Below are 25,153 nucleotides of genomic sequence, written 5' to 3' on the forward strand. Positions count from 1 at the left end.
TGGACCACCGAAATATTATGTCCAGATAACGAGATGTTCCGGCTGGATACGAATACACCCAATTATTACGCGGGGAAAGTTTACGGAGCCACTTCAAGATCACAAGCTAATGTAAGCGAAGGATAAACCACTGAAAATGTGAAATGCTGGTATATTAGTAACCAGTGTAACCGCTAGAATGTTGAAAGCAAGTATGTAAATATGCTTGCATTGTGTTGTACAGGTGACGTGTCTCAGTTTGTGCGATGGAGTTCCATGGCTGTTCCACTATATCGAACAATACAGGGACGGTTCGTACTCTTTGTGAATGACGCTGGAGATGCCGTCCGAAGATGTCCCATATTTGTTGAAATGGAGACGAATCTGGTGATCGGGCCGCCAACACGTCGACACTCTGAAGAGTGCGTTAATTTGCGAAGAGTTATTCTGTTTGAAAACATCCGCTGCTCGTGACCACCGCTAGTAGCAATCATGTACCGTGGCTACGTTCCAACAAAGTTTTTCTGTAATATGGCAGAAGGAACATACAGCTTCTCGTAGCTCTCCTTCAAACTCAGCTAGTTGTTGATAACTGCAAAACTGATTTGCATCATCAAAGTAGCGGTACTACCGCACTCGTATGCTACTGGTGACAAAATTGAACAGACATCTTATTTCAGATGTAGAAAGTCACCCGTCAACCTTCATTTATGTCGCCCAACCCCTTCGTGGAGTTGCAATATTCAGTCCGTCATTGTATCTTCACTGGTGGCTCGTAGCCGGCCCCTCGATATCATATTCTAAACTCTTAGTTTGTGGAACTCTATTTACTGACCGAGCAGTGTATAGCAGTGGTTAGTACACTGGAGTCGCACTCGGTCATCCTCATTTACGTTTTCCCTGATTCCTCTAAATTGCCTGAGGCAAATTCCGGGATGGTTCCTTCGAAAGAGCTCGGCCGCTTTGCATCTCCATCCTTCCCTAATCCGAGCTTTTGCTCCTTCCCTAATGACATCGTTGTTGACGGGACGTTAAACACTAATATCTTCCTGCTCCATGTTTGCTGGAAAGCTTTTGCTTATAATATCGCTAATTCTCACATGTATAAGTTTTCACTATTTCTGATTTCTGTCTTAACATATAATTTTTGTCCTCTTCAGCTCCATAGCACAGGGTGTCCAAAATAAAATTAGTCCGGAAACGGCACTTCAAAGTACTGTGGGGGATTTTCTGGTGCATAGTGGCGCATGTTGTGTGAGTTCACATACTCCGACAAGCTGAATCAGGTCTCATCAGAGGAAATGAAGAGCTGACAATCCAAAATTCCTTACTTCGTTTCACTCAGCAATCACCGGAGGAGCTCAACACGCGAAGGGACGTGTCTGGAAACATTAACTAATGCACAACAGTAAATTTGAAAAGATACAAATGCAGGTTCATTTTGATAACTTTTTGGTACGACGTTGAGATATCTTCGGACCTTATTCCAGGCTTTCGATCACTCTAGCAGTACTTTCCGGATTTGAAACCTTGTCGGATGATTACGGTTTTCAGTCGCCTCATATTTTCCGTAAACTGTGCTTCGCGTAACACTCGACAACGAAAAAGTGCTGTTTAGATCGTGAGCACCATTTCCCATTGCATGCAACTGCCTACGAGGCTCGTATGTTGCTCTTACTCATTCAAAAATACAAACACAGCGAAGTTCTGGGACGGATTATGAAGGAGATGTGCATGCACAGAAGCGTGGCAGAAATCTATTGGTGGTTCGAAATCACGGTTTCCCCCAGTTTCTGTGATGTGCAGTTATCCTCTTCATTAACAAGGATCATTTTCGCATCAGCCTTATTATTTTTCTGGCCAGTTTCATTTTGTCCCCCACTTTATTCCGAAAATTACTGCTTAACGCCCCAACATATTTTCTGCCATTCTATCCGTTTTTCTAGTTGGTGTTTCCCATACACACGATGATTTAGCTGCCCCTAATCGTAGGTTATATGCAACCTGCAACACCTTCGAAATCTGATACAGGATTTCCGTATTCTCTTGCTCATTATGCACAGACAGTCCTAAAGAAGAAATGAACAGGGCCTTTTCGTTGGAAATTTAATGTAGTTAAATGTTGTACTAGGATACGTTTTCGCTGGAAGCCACAGTTTTCGAATTATTCATGATAATGGCGTGTGAATGTCACTTTTGTAGATTTTCCTTACATAATTCGAAAACTATGGCCGCCAGGGAAAACGTATCACAGTACATGACTAAGCTATATCAAATTTGCTCTAAAAAGGTCCAGTTCATTTTCTCTGTGGGACCAATAGTTTGCATGTTGCGAGCGAGAGAATATAAAAATCTTGTGCGTGGTATTTCAAGCCACTGCAATTTGCATAAAACACCTGTGTACCTAAGTAAGGACAGCTGAATCATGCTGTATACCTTTCCTTGTCGTGTCGGAGGAGAATTTCTCAATTTTGAGCCTTATTTTTAGCATCCTCTCATAACACGCGTTACATGCTTCGATTCTGCTCCTGTTAGGATGTGGTAAAATTCAATACGGTATTGCACTTAAGACGTACATTCTCAATAATTTGTTTCTGATAAGACCTGTGATTCCTCGTATTGTTCTTGCTACCGCAACACGCGTTACTTTGCTTACAACACACCCGAATTACGAAAGTCTGTTAACCACAATTTTAATGCTAACTATAATTTCATTTCTAAAGGCTGTGTTTTTACTTTTAAGATCTTCTATTCCGCCGTCACAGCCTTAAGAGAGTTGTGCCGTCTTTTGTGACTGTACCCAGTCCTATTTTGACAAGACCCATTTCATTTCATTTAACGAATTTCAGTGGCCAGCGCCAAAATTGTGGGTTTCTTTATAAATTAGTTGTATGAGATTATAAGGAGTTGTTATGACTCACATTTTTGGATCTTAAATTGTGTTTTCCATACATTTCAATATTTTCTCGTTCGCACGTTTTTGTACACCATATTCACCTCGTACGCTTTGTTACGATCTCGCTGTAGCGACCCTTGTGTGTTTGTGTGTGTTTGTGTGTGTTTGTGTGTGTGTTTGTGTGTGTGTGTTTGTGTGTGTGTGTTTGTGTGTGTGTGTGTGTGTGTGTGTGTTTGTGTGTGTGTGTTTGTGTGTGTGTGTTTGTGTGTTTGTGTGTGTGTGTGTGTGTGTGTGTGTGTGTGTGTGTGTGTGTGTTTGTGTGTGTGTGTGTGTGTGTGTGTGTGTGTGTGTGTGTTTGTGTGTGTGTTTGTGTGTGTGTGTGTGTGTGTTTGTGTGTGTGTGTGTTTGTGTGTGTGTGTGTGTGTGTTTGTGTGTGTGTGTGTGTGTGTTTGTGTGTGTGTGTGTGTGTGTGTGTTTGTGTGTGTGTGTGTGTGTGTGTGTTTGTGTGTGTGTGTGTGTGTGTTTGTGTGTGTGTGTGTGTGTGTTTGTGTGTGTGTGTGTGTGTGTTTGTGTGTGTGTGTGTGTGTTTGTGTGTGTGTGTGTGTGTTTGTGTGTGTGTGTGTGTGTTTGTGTGTGTGTGTGTGTGTTTGTGTGTGTGTGTGTGTGTTTGTGTGTGTGTGTGTGTGTGTTTGTGTGTGTGTGTGTGTGTGTGTTTGTGTGTGTGTGTGTGTGTTTGTGTGTGTGTGTGTTTGTGTGTGTGTGTGTTTGTGTTTGTGTACTTGTGGAAATAGTCCAAACAAATACTGCTCCGCATGTCTTTGACGCAAGGCCCACTGTTGATGGAAAGCGTCGTTTTCTTTTTCTTTCTCGTTACAGTCAAAATGATTTATGAAGAAGAATTTTACGTGACCATTCTTTGGAACGGTGAAAAGTTAGTCTAGTGCGATATTCGTTTCACAAGTACTTATTATCAAGGATACAGAAACAGAAAAAGTAACCAGCACTCCAGCAGCGATATCACAGCCCTGGCCCGCACTGACAACTTCCGCCATGCAGCAGCGCTGGCCTGTCGCTACTATCGTACTGTTTATTTTTCCCGTTCTAATGTCCCTGTTAGTACATAACGATGAAACGAATATCGCACTGCACTAATCTTGGACAAGTTATAGATGAGCTTGTAAAACTCAGCTCTAAAAATCATTTTGCTTGTAACGGGAAACAAATCAACGCTTTCCGAAGACATTGAGCGTCACATGAAAGACGTGATGAGCATTGTTTGTTTGGGCGGACTTCTGCTACACAATATAAAGACGAAATAGAAAGTATCTACCGAAACACAAGAGAAAATACGCCTGCCAAATCTTATGGAAGACACCTATTATACGAACAACGACAAAAACAAAGCAAAAGAGGACACTTCCATTCCGCAGGAGCGGAACAAAGTTTGGGAAGTACACGAGGTGTTGGTATTAAAAAAAAAAAGAAGAAAACATTCTTTGTCGGTGCAGTGTATAGTATAAAAATCGAACTTCTCGATTTGGATGTTCGCATGGAAACAATGTCCGAGACAGAAAACATGGGTAATAAGAATCTGGGTGGTGGAGAAAGGTATATGTACGAATTTGAGTAACGGATCTTGGTCCGGAATCGACCGAGTTGCCGGTTATAAGCAAAAATGGTTGTGAAGCCTCTGACAGTGAAACATAAGCACTGGTACAGTTGCTATGATTGCATGGTACCTAGGTTACTGGAACGTATTAAACTTGTTAATCATCAACGGATGTCGTTACAACATAATGCAGCCGCACTTCAATTTGAACTGAGGATTCGTGAACACCTCAATAAGACATTTCCTGAAAAGAGGACATGCAGGGTGGCAGCACGTTCACCTGCTCTCACCTAACTTGATTTCTTCTTGTTGGACCCTGTGAAAAGTATTGTGTGCGAGACGCCTGTCGATTATGAAGAGAATCTCCTGGAAAGAGTTCTCGCTGCTACGAGGTAGTAGATGGCTTTTCATTGTTTAGAATATGTCCATCTTATGTCATCAGATGTGCTACTGTGTACTGTGTTTTTGTGACGTGACAATCATCTGTAAGCGGTATATACTGTATATACTTAAATGCCAATTGCACAATATGCTTTGGTTTTTAAGTGTTTTAGCTATGAACAACCTGTTTTTTTATCCACATGACAACTTGGCATGAGGTCCAGCTTAAAATGAACACGTTTCACCACAAAAAGATTTTTGAAGGCCTAAAGGAGACAGCAAAGCCTGTCGAAACCGCTTGTTTTAAAACAATAAATATTTATGCGATCTTTGCCTTAGAACATTTTTAGCATATAGACCAATGAGTTGGAAGAACGCCACTTACGTCATGTGCCGCCATTTTTCATCAGCACAGAGTCGCGAGGCGCCATACTTCCTGATTTGTTTAATATTCTATGATATTCTATGTTATGTAATCATAAGTGCGCTCTTTCTGAGATGTGAATTCATTCGATTGGCATCATCTACACCGTAGCTTGCACAAATTACAGCAAGATACTTTTCACTTTCTTGCTTTAAGTTTTGTGTTTCACATGTTGTAAGTATTGTGCTACTGAAAAGGAATAGTCATCAAGTTAGAATAACTATAGGGTCTTACTAAAAAGTGAGAATGACTTAATAACTTTTAACTTACAAGGCGAACTATTGTAAATTTGTAACGCACTGCTTGTGATGGTACTTAAAAGAAAACATGACTACCATATGGACAAGGGAGAAAAGGTGCCTTTTAATAGATGACATAGGAATTTTACGCCCATCCACTTCGTGAAGAGTCTGATTTGCGAGCTATATTCAGTCGACAACTGCCGCTGGAGAGCGCTGAGATGGCGTGAACCACCTTGAGGCACATGTATCGTATGCACAATTCGCATCGTTTCTTAGCGTTGAGCAGCACGTTGAACATGGCACCGCTCAACGATGACGTTCCAAAGCACGGTACATGTGCCGACAGCTGAAGTCGGAACTTCAGTGGATTTTGGCTTCTGCCTTTTGACTGGGTAGTTTCCGGACTAGGGTCCCTTAGCTTGGAATGATAAATTTACCTCCCTTCTCCTTAATGCCAGAAAAGTTCGAACCATCATCGAGGGATTACCTTGTATGGCACTAAATACAGTCGCAAGAGAAAGCGTAACTCCCGTATTACTTGTAATCTCATTAGCTCCTTAACATATTAGACATCCTTTGGCGTATTCTCAATCCATACTCCCTGCACGTGGCGACATTTACGTAAACTACTTGGCTAATTCAGCAGCGCAGAACATCGATCCAGCTCCACCGACAGTAGTGTAATTACGTCGCTTAGAGGGATAGGGAGTGTCACAGAAACCTTGATTACGCGTACTGCGGCAAACCCTAATTCTGCGATGTCGCGTCGCTCAGAAGGAGAGAAGCGGATTATCACCAGAGGGGCGCAGGGCGAGGGAAGCTTCAGTCCTTCTCGAGGACTGCACAGAGGATTTGACGCCAGAGAAGATGTTTGTGTGCTTGGGACGCCACGTCTCGTCTTCGCGTCCCAGTCTGAAGTACGGTTCTGCGACACAGAAATTTTCACCAAATCCCCAACATGGTTGGCGAATGTTGATGTGTCACCAGACGCGTGTAAACGTGGATGTGTGCAGGTACACCATCTACTTACGCCAACCTTCATGTCACTGGCTATATTTTTTGTCTTTAAATCAGACGTTGTCAACATTTAGTGCATACCTAATTATGTCGTAATTTTCTACGTCATATGGTCCCCCCAGGGGGTCCACAACTCTTTCGTGGATACGTGCGAGGCGAGCACGGGGCCCCGAGCCATTGCAGCCTTCTTTCTCTCCCGGGCTGCATTTCCTTTCCCTTCCTCTCCTTTCCCCTCCATACCCCTTTCCCCTCGCCCTCTCCTCTCCCTCTATTGGTGTCCTTGCTTATGTTGGCCCCCGCTATCCTCCTGGTTCTGTTGGTTTTACACTCTGGCTTTGTTGCGTAATCATCTCCTCCTTTTGGCATTCCTTGGTCCCCCTCTGGGGTTTGACCTCCATTCCAAAATTCCTCTTCCGTAGTGTGAGCCATTTGGGGAAGAGCACCTTACCTAGTGTCTCCGACGTTTGCCCTCCTAGTATATTCCACCTTTTCTTCTACGTCGTTGTCTGATGCTAGGGTGCATAGCCAGCACGGTAGCCAGCCCGTGTGGTGGGGTCGCTATGTACCCTTTTGGTTGAGCCCCCTGAACACACAGGGATCACACTTCTGATACCTGAGCTGTGACCTCCTCATGCATGCCTTGGAGTGGTTGCTCGTCATCCTGGAGCATCGGAACTCCCGGCAATGGCCGCCGTGCCAGACGGCCCTTGCTGTGGCTGGGTGGCGCCCGTGAGGAGAGCCCCTGATCGGAGTGGGTGGTATCAGGGCGGACGCTATGCAGATGAAACGCATAAGGGTCCAAACCTCTGGCCGCTCTTCTGCGGCCGTCTCTCTGCGTGGTACTGATTCCTCAAGTGCTGCTTCTCTTGCCCCTTCGGCCTTCCCTTCCGTGGCTACCCCCTGGGAGGAGGGTCAGGCCCGTCGTCTAGGGGCAAAACCTTTCCCCCGTTATCTAGTTTGCACCAGGACTGATGGAGATACTTTCACCAGTGTCAAACCTTTATTCTTTGTGGAACACATTGAAGACAAGTTCGGCGAAGTGGACTCCCTGAGCAAGATGCGGTCGGGTTCATTACTGATAAAAACTGCTTCGGCTGCCCAATCTGCGGCCCTTCGTGCCTGTACCCATCTTGGCACAATTCCCGTGTCCATTACCCCTCACCAGTCTCTAAATATGGTACAAGGTGTGATTTTTCACAGAGACCTCATCCTTCAAACTGATGAGGAACTTCGGGACAATCTCGGACGGCGGGGTGTTCACTTTGTTCGGCGTGTTCAGAAGGGTCCTAAAGATAATCGTATTGATACTGGTGCCTTTATCCTGGCCTTTGAAGGGGATACCCTTCCTGAGAAAGTTAAGATTATGGTCTATCGCTGTGATGTGAAGCCGTACATCCCACCTCCTATGCGGTGTTTTAAGTGCTTGCGTTTTGGCCACATGTCTTCTCGCTGTACCCAGGACCCTCTCTGTGGTGACTGTGGACGTCCACTCCATGAGGGGAGTCCCTGTGTTCCCCCTCCTGTATGTGTAAATTGTCATGGTAGTCATTCTCCACGTTCAGCAGATTGCCCAGTTTATAAGAAAGAAAAAAAGATACAGGAGTATAAGTCTCTTGATCGTTTAAGCTACACAGAGGCCCGTAAGAAATATGCACGATTGCACCCTGTGTCCATGACATCTAGTTACGCCTTGGTTACATCTTCATCCCTTCCTCCCCCTTCCTTACCCCCGTCCCGGACCCCTCTCCTTCCCCCCTCCCCTGCGGCTCCCACACCTTCTCCTCTGGGCGCCGCTCCCCCTCCCCAGCCGGAGAAGTGTCCCACTCCTTCGGCGTCTGCTGGTCAAGGGCGCCTCTCCCGGGATGCCCCTTCCCGGCACCTTCCAGGTCAAAGGTCTGCTGCAGCGCGGCGACCGCGAGAGCCGCGGTCTATCGGCCCCCAGGTCGCCTGGTCTCTTTCTGTTCCTGATCTTGCTGCAGCTGGCTCCATTATGCCACACAGCCCTCCTCGATCTCAGCCTGAAAAGAAGAAGAAACATAAGTCCCGGGACAAAGAGCCTCTGGTGTCACCGGAGGTCCCTTCCCCGGCTTCACAACCGGATTCTGACCTGTCGTTTATGGATGTCGCCCCCTCCTTGTCGGTGACGGGTGGGGACCCGGCGGTATGACTGGATTTAGCGTGTTCAGCCCTCATTTAAACCATCGTTCTGTGGTTCTCCAATGGAATTGTAATGGCTACTATCGTCACCTTCCGGAATTGAAATCCCTTCTTTCGTCCTACTCAGCAGCTTGTGTGGTTCTCCAGGAATCTCATTTTACTGATGCTCACTCACCGACCCTCCGTGGGTTCCGTGTTTTCTGTCGAAATCGGGTCGGACCCTTGCGGGCTTCTGGTGGCGTTTGTACGTTGGTCCGTACAGACATTGCTAGCACGTGGATTCCTCTCCAAACTACATTGGAAGCGGTTGCTGTTAGGGTCCACTTAGACTCTGCAGTCACAGTATGCAATCTTTATCTCCCTCCTGACAGAACTCTTACACCTGCTGCCTTAACCACCCTTCTTCAGCAACTTCCTCCTCCCTTCCTCCTCCTTGGGGATTTTAATGCTCATCATCCTTTGTGGGGCAGTGCCTATCCATCTAGACGAGGTCTTCTTATCGACCAATTTATTGCAGACCACGACCTGTGCCTTCTTAATGATGGCTCCCCTACTCATTTCAGTGCTGGTCATGGTACCTTTTCTGCCATTGATCTTTCTCTTTCTTCTCCCTCTCTCCTCCCTTCATTACACTGGTCGCCACACGACGACCTTTGTGATAGTGACCATTTCCCGTTGATTATCACGCTCCCTTCCCGCTCCCCGATGGAGAGGTTACCTCGTTGGTCTTTCCACCGCGCCGATTGGCCTCTATATACTGCACAGGTCGAGTTTTCTCCCTCTTTGTCGGGTTGTATTGATGACGTCCTACGTGACGTGTCTGACGCGATTGTTCGCGCTGCTAACCTTGCTGTCCCGCGCTCATCTGGACAATTTCGTCGTCGGCAAGTCCCGTGGTGGAGTACGGCCATTGCCATTGCCATCCGTGATCGCCGTCGAGCTTTGCAACACTTTAAGAGGCACCCATCTGTAGCCAGCCTTTCTACCTTTAAGCGCCTTCGCGCTAAAGCCCGTTATTTAATCAAACAGAGCAAGCGGATATGTTGGGAACGATTCGTTTCTTCCCTTGGTTCCACTGTCCCTCTGTCACGGGTATGGGCTACACTTCGCTCTCTCCAAGGTTGCCATCGGCAGTCCACCCTCCCAGGCCTTCACCTCCCAGATGGCATTTGTACGGACCCATTAGTTCTCGCAGAACATCTTGCGACCCATTTTGCAGTGGCATCAGCGTCGGCCTCCTATCCAGCTGCTTTCCTTCATCAAAAACAGCAGGCTGAAGCTGTCACCTTATGTTTCACCACTTGTGAGTCAGAATCTTACAACGAACCTTTCACTGAATGGGAATTTCTTTCTGCTCTATCTGCTTCTCATGATACGGCTCCTGGCCCAGATTCCATTCATAACCAGCTGCTTCAACATCTCAGTGCTCCACAACGGCACCATCTTCTTCGGGTGTTTAACCGTATCTGGCTCCAGGGTGACTTCCCTTCTCAGTGGAGGGATAGCATTGTGGTTCCTGTCCTTAAGCTTGGTCAGAACCCCCTATCTGTTGACAGCTATCGGCCAATTAGTTTGACCAATGTTGGTTGTAAGTTACTTGAACGGCTGGTCGCCCGTCGGCTCACTTGGGTCCTCGAATCTCGGGATCTATTGTCCCCTTACCAGTGTGGCTTTCGAGAGGGACGATCTCCAATCGATCATTTGCTTCGCTTGGAATCCGCAGTTCGGCAGGCTTTTTCCCAGCGCCGCCATTTGGTTGCAGTGTTTTTTGACCTTCGCAAGGCCTATGACACGGCCTGGCGCCATCACATCTTACTAACCCTTCATCAGTGGGGTCTTCGGGGCCCACTCCCGATTTTTATCCGCCAGTTCCTGATCCATCGGTCATTCAGAGTTCGAGTTGGTACTGTTTTCAGTTCTCCACGGACCCAGGAGACGGGCATCCCACAGGGTTCTGTCTTGAGTGTCCTTCTTTTCCTCATTGCTATCGATGGACTTGTGGCCTCTGTCGGTCCCTTGGTCGCCCCTGCCCTGTATGTGGATGATTTCTGCATTTGGGTTAGTTCCTCCTCGATGCCATCTGCAGAACGGCAGCTCCAGGTGGCTATACGGCGTGCCTCTGCATGGACCCTCTCCCACGGGTTTCAATTCTCTCCTTTAAAATCGCGGGTGGTCCACTTCTGTCGCCGTACTACGGTCCACCCTGATCCAGAGCTCTATCTCGCTGCACAAAGATTGCCTGTGGTTCCACAGTTTCGTTTCCTAGGTCTTCTTTTCGACAACAAGCTCACTTGGCTGCCCCATATCAGACTCCTGAAGGTAGGATGTTTCCGTAAACTCAATGTCCTTCGCTTCCTTGCCCACTCCTCCTGGGGTGCGGACCGTTCCCTCCTCCTCCGTCTTTATCGTGCTCTAGTTCTGTCACGTTTGGACTATGGTTGTCAAGTTTATGGTTCAGCTGCTCCTTCCACGCTGCACGTGCTGGATCCAGTCCACCATCGTGGTATCCGTTTGGCCACCGGTGCCTTCCCTACTAGCCCTGTTGATAGTCTCCTGGTTGAAGCTGGGATCCCCCCCCCTTTCTGTTCGGCGGTCCCAGCTTCTGGTGTCTTATGCCCTTACTATCCGTTCTTCTCCCGCTCATCCTTCCTATTCTATCCTATTCCCAGACCATGGACGTCGCCCGCCTGACTCCCGCCCTCGGGCGGGTTTACCGGTTGGGCTGCGCCTTGCGTCTCTTACCTGTGATTTTCGGCTTCCTTCTTTGTCCTGTCTTCCTCGCTCCCTCCCCTCCACCCCTCCTTGGTTAGTTCCTCGGCCTCGAATTCGGATGGATCTCCGCCGCGGTCCGAAAGATTCCATCCCCCCGGTGGTGTTCCGTTCCTTTTTCCGCCAAATTTTATGGGAGTTTCGGAATGCTGTTGTTTTTTACACTGATGGCTCTAAATCTGCTGATCATGTTGGGTATGCCTTCACGTCCTTTGTTGGAACGGAAAATCATCTACTGCCACCCTCATGTGGGGTGTTTACTGCGGAATTGATGGCAATTTCCCGGGCCCTTACCTTTATTAAACAATCCCAACACAACCGCGTTTTGTTATGTACGGACTCGATGAGTGGCCTTCTTGCTATTGACCGGTGTTTTTCGCGCCATCCCTTGGTCTCTGCCATCCATGACCATCTCGCTGATCTTCACCGTGCTGCTTGTTCCATTGACTTCCTATGGGTCCCGGGCCATGTGGGTATCCCGGGTAATGAGCTCGCTGATCGTTTGGCTGGGGGAGCAGTTACTTACCCCCCATTTTCTGTAACCCCTCCTGCAGCGGATTTACGGCTTCACATCAAATCCCACTTTGCACAGTCATGGGCCAATTCTTGGGAGGCTACTCCACTGTCTAATAAACTTCGTGCCATTAAGGTGAATACAGGCCCATGGCGTTCTTCCTTTCGCCTCTCCCGCAAGGACTCGACCACACTGTGTCATCTCCGCATTGGCCATACCAGGCTGACCCATGGTTTCCTTTTGCGTGATGAGCCACCCCCGCTATGTGGTTGTGGAGCCTTCCAGTCAGTGGCCCACATTTTGGTTGAATGCCCCCTTCTTTTGGCTCTGCGTGCTAAGTACAGACTCCCCCACACTTTACCTTTGATGTTGGCTGACGATTCCCGGATGGTCTCTCTGGTTCTAGGTTTCCTCCGGGAGAGTGGTTTTTATTCTCAGTTTTAAAGTTTTTAATCTCCCTCTGGTGTTGGGGCAGGGCGGTGAGTGTTTGGGTGTCTCCCACTGTAGGCAGTGTTCAGAGATTCCCGATTCACCTCCCTGACCGGAATCCTCTTTTCTTTCCCTTTTACTCTGTTTTTACCCCTTCTTTTTAAGGCTTGGTTAGTTTTTCTGTTCCCATACGTACTTTCTGCATTATAGCAGTTGTACCTTTTAAGTCACAGGTGGTCTTGCCTATGCTGTTTCAGCATAGTGTTGGGTTCGTTCTCTTGCCAACTTCCCTCATTTGTTTTTACTAATGACAACGTGACTGCCCTTTTACGTTTCCCCTTTATCCGTTTTATTTTTCTGACTATACTGAGATGTCCCGTTAGTAGAATGGAGTCTATTTGAAACAAGGGACTGATGACCTTGCTGTTTGGTCCCTTTAACCTCAAGCAACCAACCAACCAACCTACGTCATATGGTAATTTGGTAATTTTCTGTGCGTACTGTAAATTGTAAAACATGATATCGTTTACAGGTCTTTGTATCGGATCGAGAAGTATTGTAACGAGAGTATAGAAGATAGGATTTTTTTTTTTTTTTTTTTTTTTTTTTTTTTTTTTTTTTTTTTTTTTGAGTGAACAGTCTTCTGACTGGTTTCATGCGGACCCCCACGAATTTAGCTCCTGTACCAACCTCTTCCCAGTTCACTTAAGAGTAGTACTGGTGGCCTACTTGCTCAATTATTTGCCGGATGTATTCCAATCTCTGTCTCCCTCTACAGTTTTTACCCTCCACAGCTCCCTCTGGTCCGATCGAAGTTATTCCTTCATATGTTAACAGATCATTCCGTCCCCTCTTCTTGTCAGTGTTTTACATATATTCCTTTCCTCTCTGATTCTCCGGAGAACCTCATCATTACTTACTTTATCAGTCCACCTAATTTTCAACATTCTTCTGTAGCGAAACATCTCAAACGCTAAGACTCTATTCTGTTCCGTTTCTCCCACAGTCTATGTTTCACAAATATTCACTGCTGAACCCCAGACGTACGTTCTCAGAAATTTCTTACTCAAATTAAGGACTACGTTCTATTAGATAGGAATGTTCTTCTTCCCAGTACTAGTCTGCGTTTGGTATCCTCCTCGCTCCGTCCGTCATGAGTTACTTTGCTGCAGAATTCCTTAACGTCATCTGCTTTGTGATCACCAATGCTGATGTTAAGTTTCTCGTTGTTTTCATTTCTGCTACTTCTCATTACTTTCGTCGTTCTTCGATTTACTCTCGATTCATATTCTGTTCTCATTAGACCGTTCACTACATTCAGCAGGTGCTGTAATTGTGCTTCACTTTCACTGTAGATTTCAGTAGCTTCAGCGAATCATAACACCGATATTTTTTAACCTTGAATTTTAATTTCACTTTTGAACTTTTCCTTTATTTCCATCATTGCTTCTTCGATGTACACATTCAATAGTAGGGGCGTAAGACTACGTTCCTGTCTTACATCCTTTAATCTGAGCGCATCGTTGTTGGTCTTCCACCCATAATATTCCCGCTTGGCTGTCGAACATGTTGTTCTTTGGCCCTCTCTCGTTACAGCTTACCCCCATTTTCCTCAGAATTTCTCTCGTTACAGCTTACCCCCATTTTCCTCAGAATTTATAACGCTATGAACCATTTGACGCTGTCGAACGCTTTTTCTAGGTCGAAAAATCCTGTGAATATGATTTTTCTTCATTCTTGCTTCCATTATCAAACGCAATGTTAGAAATGCCCTTCTGGTGCTTTTACCTTTCCTAAAGCCAAACTGATCGTCACCCAACTGAACCTCAATTTTCTTTTCCATTCCTCTGGATATTAGTCTTGTCCACAACTTGGATGTGTGAGCTATTAAACAGATTGTGGGGTAATTTCCACACTTGCAGTCTTGGAAATTGTATGGGTAAGACTTTTACGAAAGTCGGATGGTATATCGCCTGTCTTATAATTCTATAACGTGGATAATCGTTTTGTTGCCACTTCCCCAACGATTTTAGAAATCCAAATGCATTGATGTTAAGTATTCCAAAGCTCTTCTAGATTCTGATTCCAATACTGGATCAAAAATGGTTCAAATGGCTCTGAGCACTATAGGACTCAACATCTTAGGTCATAAGTCCCCTAGAACTTAGAACTACTTAAACCTAACTAACCTAAGGACATCACACACACCCATGCCCGAGGCAGGATTCGAACCTGCGGACCGTAGCAGTCCTGCGGTTCCGGACTGCAGCGGCAGAACCGCACGGCCACCGCGGCCGGCAATACTGGATCCACTATCTTTTCCTTATCGATCCCTGTTTCTTCTTCTTTCACGTCATCAGATACGTCATAGAGACCTTCAACGTACGAGTAGTCTTTCCATCTATCAACTTTCTCCTCAACGTTTAAAAGAAGACTTCCCATTGCACTCTTAATGTTATCACACATGATTTTCCTTTCACCGAAAGTTCTCTTGACTTTTACATGTGCTAAGTCAGTCCTTTTGACAATCATTTCATTTCGATGTGTTCTAATTTTTTATGCAGCCATTTCTCCTTAGATTCCCTGCGCTTCCTGTTTATTTCATTCCTAAGTGACCACTATTTCTGTGTTGCTGAATTTCCCGGAATATTTTTCTAGGCCCTTCTTTCATCGATCATCTGAAGTACTTCTTATGCTGGCCATGTTTTTTTTCCTTTTTCTTTTTTTGCATTTACCATCACTGTAAATGTATTTTTGTTTCTGGCTTCGTGATTGCCCATTTCAGCGATGTTCGTTCCTCTTCAACTGAAATGGCTACTGATCTTTTCCTTATCGCAATGTCTATAACCTTTGAGTATTTCAACCGTATTTCTTCATTCTTTAGTCTTTTCGTATCCCATTTCTTTGCGCTTTGATTCTTCCTGGCTAGGCTCTTGAACTTCAGCCTACTGTTCATCACTGCTAAATTGTGATCTGAGTCAATATCTGCTTCTCGTTACCCCTTACAATCCAGTAACTGATTTCGGTCTACCTGGCCACGCCATAATCTAACGGAAATCTCCCCGTGTCATCCGTCCTTTCTCAAGTATACCTCCTCCTCTTCTGATTATTGAACAAAGTATTCACTGTTACAATCTGCAATGTATTGGAGAACTCCATTAAGATTTCTCCTCTGTCATTTCTAGTACCATGCCCTTACTGCCCCGCAGCCCTTTTTTCTACTCGCTCTGCATGCGCATTCCATTCTCCCATGGCTATTATACAGTATTTCCATCTCTCTTTCCGTACTGAATTATCCGTACAGTATCTTCATATACTTTTTCTATCGCTTCATCTTTCGCTTGCGATGTCGGCATGTATCCTAAACTATCGTTCTCGGTGTTAGTTTGCTGTAGATTCTGGTGAGAACAACCGTATCACTGAACTGTTCAAAATAATTCACTCTTTGCTCTATCTTCCTATTCACAACGAATCATAACCACGTTATACCATTTTCTGCTGCTGTTGATATTACCCTATTCTCATCTGACCAGAAATCCTTTCCTACTCTCTGTTTCACTACACTGACCCCTAAAATGTCTAGACTGAGCATCAGAATTTCCCTTTTCAGATTTTTCTAGCTTTTCTATTACGTTCAAGCCCCGACTCTTAGAACGTTATCCTTTCCTTGGTTGTTCATTTTCTCATGGTCATCTCTCCCTTGTCCGCCCCGATAGCTTAGTGGTGTCCCGGCACGGTAGCTCAGCGTGTTCATTCAGAGAGCCGCTTGCCCTCTGTAATGAAGAAAACTGTGTAAAGGAAACAACGATAAACTTGAACGGATGTCCTGTGACGTCCGCCCAGACCAAAAGCAACGAACGATACCGAACAAAATGAAAAAAAGTGGTTAGCGTGACGGATTGCCGTCCTATGGGACCGGGTTCGATTCCCGGGTGGGTCGGGTATTTCCTCCGCTCAGGGACTGGGTATTGTGTTGTCTTCATCATCATTTCATCCGCATCCGGCGAGCAGGTCACCCATTGTGGCGTCGAATTTAATGAGACCTGCACCAAGGCGGCCGAACCTGCCCTGTAAGCGGCCTCCCGGCCAATAACGCCAAACGCTCGTTTCCATTTACCTCTCCCTTGGCAGTCCCCTCCCAGTGATCCGAAAGCGAGTTTATTCCGGAATCTTTTGCCAATGTAGAGATTCTCATGACACTTTTATGTTACAGGCCACATGTACGGGGGGGGGGGGGGGGGGAGGGGGGGGGGTTTATGGGCGCTCAACATCGAGGTCATCAGCGCACATGTACGGTGATACACATAATGTGTCTTTTTATGGATGTCCATCTTACTGAATGGACGAGGGACTTCAGCTGATGATACATATGAGAAAAAGTACCAACACAGCTGTATCTTGAGAATGTCTTCATTCCATCACAGGAATATTCGGCGGCACATTGCCGCCATCCTCAGGCAGGAGGAAATAGCGATAATGTGCCGCCGAAACTAGTCGTGTGATAGAATAAAGACATTCTCTAGATACAGCTGTGTTGGTACTTTTTGTCATGCCATGTTTCTTTAATGCAGTGCTATGTGCGTCCTCATGCAATTGATCATTGCTGATTCTTCTGCTTTTAGGGGTAGTTTGCAATACTATGGGCAAGAGAGTGCCCTCAACCTCAGTCCGCGCCTCCGCCTTCTTTGGCAAGGCCGCAAGCAGAGTGAGGTTATGACGGAAGTCTTCGGTACTTTGTGCTATGGTGGCAAAAGCGCGCCAAACGGAACGGTAGAGGGCGCGTAGAGAACGCGCCAACTGAGAACAAAAATGGTTCAAATGGCTCTGAGCACTATGGGACTTAACATCTGACGTCATCAGTCCCCTAGAACTTAGAACTACTTAAACCTAACTAACCTAAGGACATCACACACATCCATGCCCCAGGCAGGATTCGAACCTGCGACCGTAGCGGTCGCGCGGTTCCAGACTGAAGCGCCTAGAGCCGCTCGGCCACACTGGCCTCCAACTGAGAACAGAGCACGAGTCCCCTGTTAGGTGTCACACTGAGCGCATCCCAAGGAGGATACGAGGCACAAGTGTCTTCATTTTCAAGGGATTAGAGTCTTAGTTTGACGTGGTTCTGCATTTAAACATGTGGAACGCTTGCTTTACTCTCCATGGGGATTGCTAACTGGTAGAAGAGCGATGAGTAAATATGTTAATTCTAACGGTATACATACGTTATATTCGTCTACGTTGACGCACCGACGCAACTCTTCGTAACATCGCCTCCAGGAAAGTACGATTATCATAAAAAGTAAGAAAACGCATGAATCAGTATTAATTGCGTATTTTTTGTAAATATATTGGCAGAATTTAACTTGCTTGCCCATCCAGGATGCACTTACCAGCGTTACGTTAACTTCGATAGGCTATTGGTCTAAAACTTTAAAGCTGCTTTAGTTTTACATCCATAATGAAAAACAACAAAATTTCTTTATCAAAGCCTGACAATGGTTGGAAAAAAAATGTTACAAATTTATTGGAGCAAAAAGAAATTGTTTCAAATCAGCTACGACGTGATACTACCGTAAAATACGCTGAGGTGACACAAGTCTGGGATAGCGATATGCACATATTCAGGTGGCGGTGCTTTCGCGTACACAAGGTATAAAAGTTCAGTGAATTGGCGCAGCTCTCACTTGTACTCAGGTGATTCATGTGAAAAAGATTCCGGCCTGAATATGGCCGCAAGACGAAATTAACCCACTTTGAACGCTGAATTGTAGATGGAGGTAGACGCATGTGACGTTCCATTTCGGAAATCGTTAGGGAAGTGAACAATGCGAGAGCCTCAGCGTCATGAGTGTGCTGAGAGTACCTAAAACCTGAGGCATTAGCTCTCACCAGGGACGGTGCACCGCCCGACGGCCTTTATTTAAGGACCGAGAGCAGCGGCGTTTGGGTAGAGCTGCAAGTGACGAGAAACAAGCAACACTGCGTGAACTAATCACAGAAGTCGGTGATGGACGTACGGCGAACGTATCCGTTAGGACAGTGCGGTGAAATTTGCCGTTAATGGGGCTGTGACAGCAGACGACATACGCTAGCGCATTTGTTAACAGTATGCCATCTCCCGAAGTGCCTCTCCTGGGATCGTAACCATATCGGTTGGAAGCTAGACGACTGGAAAACAGAAGAGTCACATTTCAAACCGATCATTGACTGGAAATACTTTTATTCGGCTAGATGTAGACCATTTTCAGCCATTCATGGACTTCATGTTAGCAAGCAATGGAATTTATACGGATGACAGTGCGCCATGTCACTGGGCCACAACCTTTCGTTTTAGGTTTGAATAGCCTGGATAATTGGAACGTATGACTTGGCCACACGTGTAACATATATTGGACATAATCGAGACATCATATCGTACCAAAAAATTCTGCAGTTATGGACGGCTATGGAAGCAATAAGGCCCGGAATTTCTGAAGGGAAATTCCAACGACTTGTTGAGTCCATGTCATATCGAGTTGCTGCTCTACTCTGGGCAAAAGGAGGTCAGACCTGATATTACGAGGTATCCCATGAATTTAGTCACATCAGTGCATTTCTTCGCAATGCATCTCCGACATCCTCCATGGGAGACGAATCAGAGGTCTGTGAACGCCAGTCAACGTGAAGTGCATTGTAGGGTTTCGAAATATCTTAGTCGAATATTCCCTGCCGCTACAATGAAAGCATTCCAGTGTTCACGGTCCATGCTATATATGGGTTGGTATTCGAGCTTCCTTTAACAATTACCAAATTATTCCTGCTGTCAAATCCAGTAACTCCTGATATGAGTTCAGGAGTCATATTCTTCTCGACAGTCACCAATTCCTTTGATCTTACTCCCCATAACTTACGGACACAATAGCTTCGATATCACCATCGCAATAAGAGGCGAGGCTCCTCACAAAACTTAGCAGAATGCCATTCAGTATCCCAGTTGACTCTGCACCATTTACGTCCGTGTTGTTCGTGGCATCGTGTCAGCAGTAAGCGGTATATGGCAACTTGAGGTCTCAAACCAACTTCCAGTGATCTGTGTTGTAACCGGAACGGTCGCGGGGTGGCCAAGAACGAAGCGCGGTGGGACCAAACGGAGAGCGGCCCGCGAACAAACAAACGAAGGGAAAGGACGGACACGAAACAACGACGGAGAAACCTTACGACGACAACACGCAAGAAGCAACTGAGTGACAGAGACAACCAAACGAATCCAAGACGTACACTAGTAATGAAAACAAAGAACGGTAAACACGCTGTCTCTTGTCGAGGCGATATGTGAAGACTCACGCAACGACTACATTCGCTGGCTGAGCGAGAGGCCGGCGTTTAAATACTCTACCGGGGACGCCGCTATTGGCCGCTGGAACCACGTGTTCCACTGTGGCGCCTTCACAATAATGGAAGATGCTAAGTTCACCCAATCTGGATATGATGTGACGTGACGTCATTATGTCGTATATACGCTTTAGTCGATTAACACACCTACCGACTTTTACGAACGTTCGAGATTCTAAACTGTCGTCAGCTAGTGGTTTGTTTTGACACGTGCGATTCTGAAAACAGCTCAGTGTGGCAGCGTATATGTATTTCGCCAAAATAAAAGAGCTGGATACTAATAGAAGTATTCCTGACTGTGGCCTTGAAAACACCACGTAAAAAAAGTGAAGTCTTCTTATGTCCCGACTAGATTAGATTGTGTAATTGTTGTATTGAATGCTTACGCCGAAAATAATATTTATTTATTATCAACATTTTAGCATGGTTTCATACAATTGGTTTTGTCAGTACATATTAGACTGTAGCAGCATACTCTTGCTGACTTTTTTTTCTTAATTTATATAGCTGAAAGAGAACTCGTGCAAGTTTGTTAGCTAAGTAATTTATATGTCCATCCCAAGACAGTCTTTTATCAACCATAATTCCAAGTAATTTTACACTCGGACGGCAGAGAGAGGTACCTTAGTGTCCAGTAATGACTGATGTGTAGAATGATAGAATTTCGAACTTAAAAAGAAAAATATGAGGCATTGTTGAAGAAAAATCGTCGACCGGAGATGAAATACGAGGGGAAGTGGATTTCTCAATGTAATCTTAACCAAGGGTTAGGGTCTAGTACTGATTGACGTATGAAATCATTGAATGCAGTGTCAAAGCATTCCATAGTGGTATGATAGTGTCAAAGAATTCCATGGTGGTAAGCTTTCCTCTCATTAGTCTCTCGAATGCTGAACACATAATTAGAGACGAGCAAACGAAAAACAACGCACAGGACACAAACACAGAACAATACACGATTTAAACACAAGGAACGTAAAACACATTTAAACGAATGGCGGAGAGCAAAGCGCTACCCTGTCACAATCTCTCGAAAGTTCACAAAGGTCGAATAGTCGATATACGGCTTCTATCGCTTTCGATGTAGCATGTATACGTCATAATGACGTCACATCGTATCCAAGTCCGGTGAACTTAGCATCCTCCCACACTAATAGGCTGCGTTCACACTGCCGGCCGGGCCGGGCCGGGATGACGTGTACTGGCTCGGCTCGTGCCTAGCCAGCTCAGGCCGACGTGTAATGCATTCACATTGCGCGCCGCGCCGAGCCGGGACGGTGAAATGGGGGAAAACCCACTTCTCCGATTTTCGTGTTTTAAAAATTCTTAGCCGTATATAAGACTTCGCCACATTGTTTTATGAACTTATTTTTTCCTTAAAAGCATTACTTACGTCGTGAAAAAAGAAAGTCTACTTTTAGTTTCGCGTGATTTCTTAGTTTCGCAACGCTCTTGGAACTTAGGAAAATCGTATGACAGAACAAAGCCCGAGTGGAATTGCATTTTAATACACTATTCCCTGGATCACATGACCTTATTTTGCCAAGTTATACAAGTTATTTTCTGTAACTGTCTCTCAGGTCTTTGCATTTCGATTTCATTATTTTAATTGAAAGAATATAGAAGGGTGCAAGAAAATGTCTCTTTAATTATTTACTGTCGTATAACTGTGAAATGACATGGACTAAGTAAATATCTACTGTGCAAACAAAACTGTAAAAACTTCGCCCAACACCACACTTGAGTAACACATTTTACGATTTTTTTTCTCAGGTATCTGTCCACTTACATCTCCTCTCATGCACTAGCATCGTCATTCCGATTAGGAGTGTCCACCGTATCAGTGGTGGTGAAAGACGTTTGTATGGCCATATGGGAGTCACTTGCTCCCATTCATTTACTAACGCCAACTGTTTCTCGATTTAAAGAAATTGCCAGTGAAATGCATACGAGATGGGGATTCCCAAACTATTGGATGTATAGACGGGAAGCACATACGTGTCCAATGTCCTAAACTTTCTGGAAGCATGTTTTACAATTACAAACAGTATTATTCGATTGTACTCCAAGCAGTTACTGATGCAAATTACAAATTTATAGCTGTAGATGGTGGTGCCTACTGTAAACAATCTGATGCAGGCGTGTTTAAGGAAAGTATGTTACATAAGAAACTTACAGATGGGGAGCTGTTAATACCGCCACCACCAAGACTTGAAGGAATGTGTCAGGAACTACCGTACGTCATTTTGGGAGATGAAGCTTACCCCTTATTAGAGAATTTGATGAGACCTTTCCCTCGCAGAAATTTGGACAACGAGAAGATTCAATACAATGATATGCATTCCACAGCAAGAAAAGTTGTTGAATGTGCATTTGGTATAATGACCAATACTACTGAGGAAGGAAATTGAAACATCCACTGACGTAGCTGATGACAGTCAAGTGCATTTGTCTACTTCATAATATTGTCATTGACAGAGAAGGATGCAATGTTGAAGCTGAAAAGTTTTGTAACAATGCTGATATGCAGACAGCTGGTGCCACATTCAACAGATATTCCACATTACGTTCGAAAACTGTCAGGAACACTTTTGTTGAATATTTTGTTAAAAATGCAACTTAAATTAATTAAAAAACCTTTCAAAAATAAATTTTGGAATTACTGTATTTTTGTGTATCTCATTTCACTGTAAATAAAGCAAATAAAATTATAAAGGAAAATAATTTTGTGCGTACTATCTGAAACACACTCCTTGGTTACTTCGTTCCATAATCTGGAAACTGCATAATTAGTCACACTAGCCGAATTTCTGATACCAAATTGATTGACACAAGTTAATGACATGTATATGTTATTCTGCATTCATTAAAGTAACAACATCGCAAAAAATGTCACAGACAACAGCTTATAGTAGCGTGCCACAGCATGACTTTACAATGCATTGTCATCTGGTAGGGACACATTTCCGTCCCTCAGTGACACTCATATCTGCCTCCGTTTGCAAGTAAATGCGAACTATTCAGTAGCAAGCTATTGTTGTAAATGCATGTAAATACGGTAGATCAAATAAATGAAATAAAAGTAATGTCGCATGTATCATTATAATAAACGTAATTTTTCCTCACTGATTGTGAAATGTGAGGTAACATCTTAAAATAAAAGACGTGTGCAGTCACACAGAACGGAGACGAGTGATGCGTGTACTGCAGAAGCTGTAGTGCTGCTCCACAGGCTCGCGCCGGCAATATTAAACACTCGGGATGTCGCCGGCTCAGCTCCGAGAGGCTCACGCCGTGTCGGCGCGGCCCGGCCGCCAGTGTGAACATCGCAATTCAAAACCATGTGTTTGATATCAAAGCGGGCGGCGGCCCGGCCAGGCTCGGCTCGGCCCGGCCGGCAGAGTGAACGCAGCCAAATGCGGGCCAGGAGGCGCGCGCCGCCACAGCTTACGGCGCGATGGTGCAGAGACCTCTAGGGGTCTTCGACGTCCATGACGTCTGGCGGGGATTCAAATTCCGCGGTGTGCGGTACCAGAATCTGTTCACAACGGTTCGTAGTGACTCTTAGTCAGCCTGAAACCTCGGCAGGATTTCAGCTGCTGCCATCCGTCTATTCGCCAGACGCTATCTTCTCGTGACGCATTTCTTCTGGAAGGACCCATGTGTACTCTTCCTGCCACGCTGTTGTCCTGAGACCATCCCGTCATCACCCTTTCCACATTCAATGCACTACAGGCAACTGTATGACATGTGTTGGCATTATGCTCTCATGCCCTTCGTGTCAATGATTCGACATTTCTCAATGTCCGAAAATTGGTAATAAACCTCAGGCACAACACTTTCCCATTAACTAATATATTGAAATGGCAAAATCGTGGGGTGCCTTCTAATATTTGTCGGACCTCCTTTTTCCCGATGTAGTGCAGCAGCTCGACGTGACACAAACTCAAGTAGTCATTGGAAGACCTCTGCAGAAATACTGAGCCATGCTGTCCCTATAGGCGTCCATCATTGCAAAACTATTCCAGCTGCAGGATTTTGTGCAGGAACTGTCCTCTCGATTACGACCCATAAATATTCGAAGGTATTCATGTCTAGTGATGTGGGTGGCCAAATCCTTCGCTGGAATTGTCCACAATGTTCTTCAAACCAATCACGAACAATTGTGGCCCAGTGATGTGGCGCATTGACATCCATAAAGATTCCATCATTTTTAGGGAGCATGAGGTTAATGAATAATGATGGTCTCGAAGTAGCAGGCGATCGATTGAGATGAACCAGAGGACCACGTCCATACCATGTAAGCACAGCCCACACCATTACCGACTCACCACCAACTTGCACAGTGCTTTGTAGACAACTCGGGTCCACGGGTTTGAGGGGTGTCCACCACGCTCGATCCTGCCACTGTCTCTTCCCAACTGAAATCGGGACTCTCCTGACGAAGTCACGGTTTTCCAGTTGTTTAGGGTCCAACAGGTATGGTCATGATCTGCAGAGAGGCACTGCAGGCGATCTCGTGTTGTTAGCAAAGACACTAGCGTCGTACGTCTGTTGCTACAGCCCCATTATGGCCAAATTTAACCGCACTGTCCTAACGCATACGATCTTCGTACGTACCACATTGTTTTCTGCGGTTATTTCAAGCGGTGTTGCTTGTCTGTTAGCATCGGCAGGTCTAAGCAAACGCCGCTGCTTGCGGTCGTTATGTGAAGGCCTTCGGCCGCTGCGTTATCCGTGGTGAGAGGAAACTTGATAATCTCGGCACACTCTTGGCACTGTGACTCTCGGAATATTGACTTCCCCAACTTTTCCCCAAATGGAGCTTCACATGCTTCCAGCCCCAACTACATATCTGCGTTCAAAGTGAGTTAATAACCGTCGTGTGGCCATAATCACGTCGGTAACCTTTTCACATGAATCACGTGAGTACAAATGACAACTCCGACAATGCATTACCCTTTTATAGCTTATGTATGCGATACTGCCGCCATATCTACATGTACATATCGCTAGTTTTTTATCTCACTGTACAGTGTGTGATGAGTGCTTACTGCTGGTCAACTCCGTAAGAAGGCTGGACACGTACCACATTTCACTTCACTACCAGAAATATTGTTCGACTCTTGTACTTAATTTTCATACATTTTTCGTTTCCGTTGTTTATGAGGATAGACGAACGGTGTGAGTTCCCGTCCAAGAGCATTGTAGGTAGTTTCATTGACATTCAATGAATGCCCTATAAAAATTTTCCCAATGGGAATTGTGTCGTATCGTGTTCAGGGGACGAACAAATAATCACTAACATCCTGACAGGAGTGGAGGAAAGACGACTAGAATGAAAAGGTGCTCATATGAATATCTA

Source organism: Schistocerca serialis, chromosome 4 (genome assembly GCF_023864345.2).
Source record: "Schistocerca serialis cubense isolate TAMUIC-IGC-003099 chromosome 4, iqSchSeri2.2, whole genome shotgun sequence".
NCBI classification, from domain to species: Eukaryota; Metazoa; Arthropoda; class Insecta; order Orthoptera; family Acrididae; genus Schistocerca; species Schistocerca serialis.